General features: G+C 40.1%; 1 pseudogene; it reads right to left on the reverse strand.

The window, feature by feature from the left end:
- Positions 1–3,057: 3,057 nt before the first annotated feature.
- On the reverse strand, positions 3,058–3,738 carry LOC101580437 (annotated as a pseudogene).
- Between the last annotated feature and the right edge of the window lie 1,290 nt (positions 3,739–5,028).

The following is a 5,028-nucleotide window of genomic DNA, read 5'->3' on the forward strand; positions in this document are numbered from 1 at the left end:
TTCATTTGTCTCTTTCTAATTTAGACCATTATGACAGTCACTCAAACCACTCACAGAATATTTTCAGCTCTTCTTCTGGATTCATAGCCAACTTGTACTTACTTCCTGATCCCTTAGTGGTCAGGCATGACTGGTTTTAAACAATGAGTTGTGTGAGCAGATAAAGTCTACATCTTTCCAGGTTGAGGTTCACTGGCTAATGAGAGATCTTCCAGATGTCTCTTTTCTCTGGTTAGGCAACCAGAAATTTTCAAGATGGTGAGTGTTCTGTCAGCCTGAGAGCCTGACTAACTATGAGGCCAGAGTTTGCCGCTCACTCTCTGAGGTGTGATCGACTCTGAGCAAGGACCTCAATAGCAGGCTGCCATGAAGGCCCACCCTAAGCCAGAAGGTTAGAATTAGGCGTCGTCGGAAAGGAGAACAAAAAAGGGATGGAAGGTATTTGAGGGACATGGGAAAACAAAGATGAACCTCTTTATGACCTACCCTAGGAAAGCACTTATCCATCAGAAGTCGCACAAATCTGTAGTCTTTAGCAATTACTGTATCTCACTGTAAAAGTGGGGTGAGATACCCACTCTTTTCAAGGACTAATTATATGTAGAGTCTGCTTTATACTTCTACAAAGATTTTCTTCAACTCTGGTTGTTGTTACATTCTATACATTTCTTTTTTTTTCTTTCTTTTTTTTGGTGGAACCAGGGATTGAACTCAGGCCCTTGTGCTTGCCAGGCAAGCACTCATTCTACTGAGCCATCTCCCTGGCCCCCATTCTATACATTTCTAAATTAGAAGTGGTTGCTAAGTATTTTATACAGTATATACAAAAGTATTTATATTTTTAGACTGGTTATGCTTGTAATATCAGTGCTTGGGAGACTGAAGACAGGAGCATAACTACGAGTCCAAGCTGCATAGTGAGACCCTGTACCAAATACATAAAAAAGCATCTATATTTTTACCCTTAAATTTTTACCATTAATATTTTTCAATTACAATTGTTGTGTACTCATGTACTCAGATGTAGGTCTATCTAGGAGCTCTTCAAAATCAATCTTCTACATTTTCTTATTGAAATGACTTTTTTTTATTTTAGGGAAGGATCTACGGGGTGTTCAGGGTCTTACTACTAGATCAGATTCAAACCATCTGTTTACAGCTTCCCAAGAGCTGGGATTACAGGCGCAGCCCACCATGCCCAGTCTCAATTATGGTCTCAGTGCACCCCAGGATCGGCCAGCAGGGCAAGCTGGGGATCGAGCCCCTGACCCCTTGCCTACTTGCAGGCCCTTTAATCCACTGAGCTATTTGGCTGGCCATTAAATGGCATAATTTGAATAGAACAAGCTAAATAGACTATGATCTGAATATGATTCAAGTAAGTACATGTTACTTGTAGTATTTCTACATGTGTTTTTGATATGATCAGACTCTGATATCAATGAATAGATTTATTTAGTATCTAAGTTATGTCAAAAAGAGCTCTATAATATAATACACAAATAGATATATAACTTTATGACAGTTTTATACATTTTTACACTACTTAGAACACAATAGGTGCTAAAACATTATTGAATATGGGAGAAAAGTATAATATTCTGAGTTGTCATTTCACATAATTTAGAGAAAATGGACTAGAATAACTATCTATACATTTGGGAGATTTTAAAAATTAAATCCTAACTTTGCATTGTGCCCCCAAATAAACCTCAACTGAATTCAAAGCCTAAATGTAAAAACAGTTAAAGAAGCAACAGATTAAAAGATAGTATACCCTATACTTTTGAGATTGGAAAGCCTTCCAAAACAAGGCATACCTTTGACACCATAAAGGCAAATATTGATATATTAAACTTTACAAAAAACAAAAAATTCAATATGTCAAAAGACATCATTAACAAATTAAAAACAAGAACCAAAGCAAGAAAAACATTTTCAAGATATATAATAAAATATTAGCAACTATATACAATGATTACAATTTTTTAATAGTTAAGAGACTTTATTCTCTTAATTCTCTTAGCTATAATTACAGTGCTTGTCAAAATGAAAACTGAAAACAAGTATACAAAATGGTTGATTACTGATCGTGTATTGAAAGCAGTAAGAGGTTCCACAACACCAAATAAACCAGTTCTGAAGTTTCCCAAGGTAAATTTAACAGCTCCAGCTTCTTCAGTGTTTATCAAAATACAATAGAAAAAAGTAGATGTTGTCTTTTCTGATGGCAAATTGGACCCTTGCAAGCTGAGGGAGGGGGCTACTTCACAGCTGGAGGTGGGGGTGCTCCGGGGCTGTGGTCCGGAGTGGACCAACCGACCCAGCTTGCACGCGCTCCTGCTGGTGAGACCCAGACTTTGACCAACGCAAGTCCCGAGCGGGCACTAGGAATAGGCTGCCACTCCAGCTGCACACTGACCAAGGGGGAGGGTGGGCCCTGTACCCCTCTTAACCCTCCCTGCTATCCTGAGGTGAGCGTGTGAGCATGAGTACAAGCACAACGCTATGGAATGCAGGTCACCCAAAGACAGGCGGGCCACAGGGTCTCGACTGTGACCATGCAGTGGATGGCATTTGTTCGTCACATTTCTGGAGTTCCCAGAGGAACAGTGATCTGATGACCAGGCCGAACTGCACTAGGAATGGTCTCCCTTCTGTGTGTTCAAGAGTTCTCCTCACCTTGTAATTTGTAATTATTTTAAAAATACACTGATTTTGGGTTATACACCAACCACCAAATGCATCCTGATACCAATCTACAGCTCAGTGGCTCCTGGAGGCCAGGGGCCCTGCACCCAAATCCCTTCTCAGTACGTACAGTGAGGTGATCTTTTTTCTTTACAATAAAAAAGCTGAGGGCTGGGGAGCTAGTTCAGTGGAATAAGTGCCTGCCTGGCAAGCGCAGGGCCCTGAGTTCAATCCCTGGTGTCGCAAAAATAAATAAATAAAAAAGCTGAGTAATATTGCACAGGAGCACCAGAAACTGCCTCAGTGGACACAGAAACTATTTCCATTAAATAAAAACCTGGCTGCAGGCTGTGTCTGCACTTGGACAGCACAATGCGTGCACACTGTGACCAACCCATGGAGACAGCTTCTGGCACTCAGGACCACAGAGTCGCAATGTTTGCCACGTGAGAGGAAAGCGGAGGGCAGAGAAGGAGGAAGTGAGGGGAAGGGGGTTCTGGTTCACTTCTGGTTCCGGAGCTGATTGGAGAGCCAGTCCAATCCTTCATAGAGCCCATCCCCACTGGTGGCACAGGTGGCCTGAATGTACCAGTTTCTGTGGTATAGACAGTACAGCCCCAGCTTGTCTGTAATTTCAGTTGCATTCGTGGCGTTGGGAGGTCCTGCTTGTTGGCAAACATGAGGAGGACAGCATCCCTGAGCTCATCCTCAGCCAGCATCCTCACGAGCTCCTCACGGGCCTTGTTCACATGCTCTCTGTCGTTGCTGTCCACCACAAAGATCAAGCCTTGGGTGTTCTGGAAGTAGTGACGCCACAGTGGTCGAATCTTGTCCTGACCACCCACATCCCACGCGGTGAAGCTGATGTTCTTGTATTCAACAGTCTCCGCATTGAAACCTATGATAGGAATGGTGGTCACAATTTCACCAAGCTTCAGTTTAAAAAGAATTGTCATATTTCTGGCAGCATCCAAGCCTACCATGAGAATGCGCATTTCTTTTTTTACCAAAGAGGCCCTTGACAAGATTTGCGAAGATATTCCCCATGCTTGTGGATGCGTGGGACCGACACTGGCCAGAGACCTCAGCGGTAGCTGATCCAAGCCAGGCTGCTTACAAATTAATAGAAATGTGAGTCTTAGATATAGTTATTTCATAGTAAGAAAATATATGTAGTCAATGAGCATATAAAAGACACAACCTCAGTTGTAATTAGAGAAATGCAAATTATAGCAACAAGATGCCATTCTTACCTAGCAGATTGGCAAAATTAGTAGCTTAAAAAGCTTAGCAATTTCCAGAATTGACCAAAGTGTAGGGAAGTACATTCCTCTTCCCGCTTGTATAATCTTAATGAAAGGCAGTTAACAATGTCTTTCAAAATTGTAAATAATGAAATTTTAAAACAAAAATTCTATTTCTAGCCTACATAAAAATTTACATATAATATTAACAATATTCATCAACACATACCATGTGTGAAGTAAGAGCTTTGTTTATATTGACCATTTACCCTGTAAGGTAAGCTCTATTCTTGTCCCATTTTTCTGGCGGAGGAAACAAAAACATCAAGAGGCTGAGAAAGATGCCTCAGTTAACAGGGCTGGAAAGAGGGAATGCATTGATTCAGATACATAGTGCCTTCTTCACTATTGTACTGATTCTCAAAGAACTATGCTTAGAGTCATTTATTTTGCCATTCCTTATAATAAAAATGAATAAGATATAAACACCCATGAACAAGAGAAATAGTTACATAACAAATTCAGACTATAGAATAAGCCACAATGCTAAGAGAAATAAATCAGACACATAAGCTTAAATATCACATGGTTTCTTTCATATGAGAAACCCAAGGTAAAAATAAAGCGCAAAATAAAGATAGATAATAGGAAGTAAGGAAATAGATAGTTCTCAAAGGGGACAAGGATCAAACAGGACATACTGCACACACGTACACAGAAATCAGTGGGATCTAGAGATGGATGGAAGGGGCGGAAAAGAAAAGAGATGGAAAAGGAGTTAAGATGTGCTATGTACAACATGTACCACCTTCCCACATGGGATGTGAACATTATGTACTGCACGCATGTCCTAATAAAACTAAACTGAATAAGAAGAAGAATGAATTGAAAGTATATAGTCACACAAAAATAAGTAGAATATTTATAGAGCATCATTCACAATAACCAAAGAAGAAAAAACCTAAATGCCCATCAACTGGTGAATAGATAAACAGAATGTAGCAATACTTACAATGAATATTGTTCAGTTATAAGAATAAATGAAGTACTGTTATATGCTAGAACATGAACGAAACTTGAAAGCATGTCAAGT

The sequence above is a fragment of the Octodon degus genome, unplaced genomic scaffold, assembly GCF_000260255.1.
Source record: "Octodon degus isolate 3935 unplaced genomic scaffold, OctDeg1.0 scaffold00176, whole genome shotgun sequence".
Classification (NCBI taxonomy): domain Eukaryota; kingdom Metazoa; phylum Chordata; class Mammalia; order Rodentia; family Octodontidae; genus Octodon; species Octodon degus.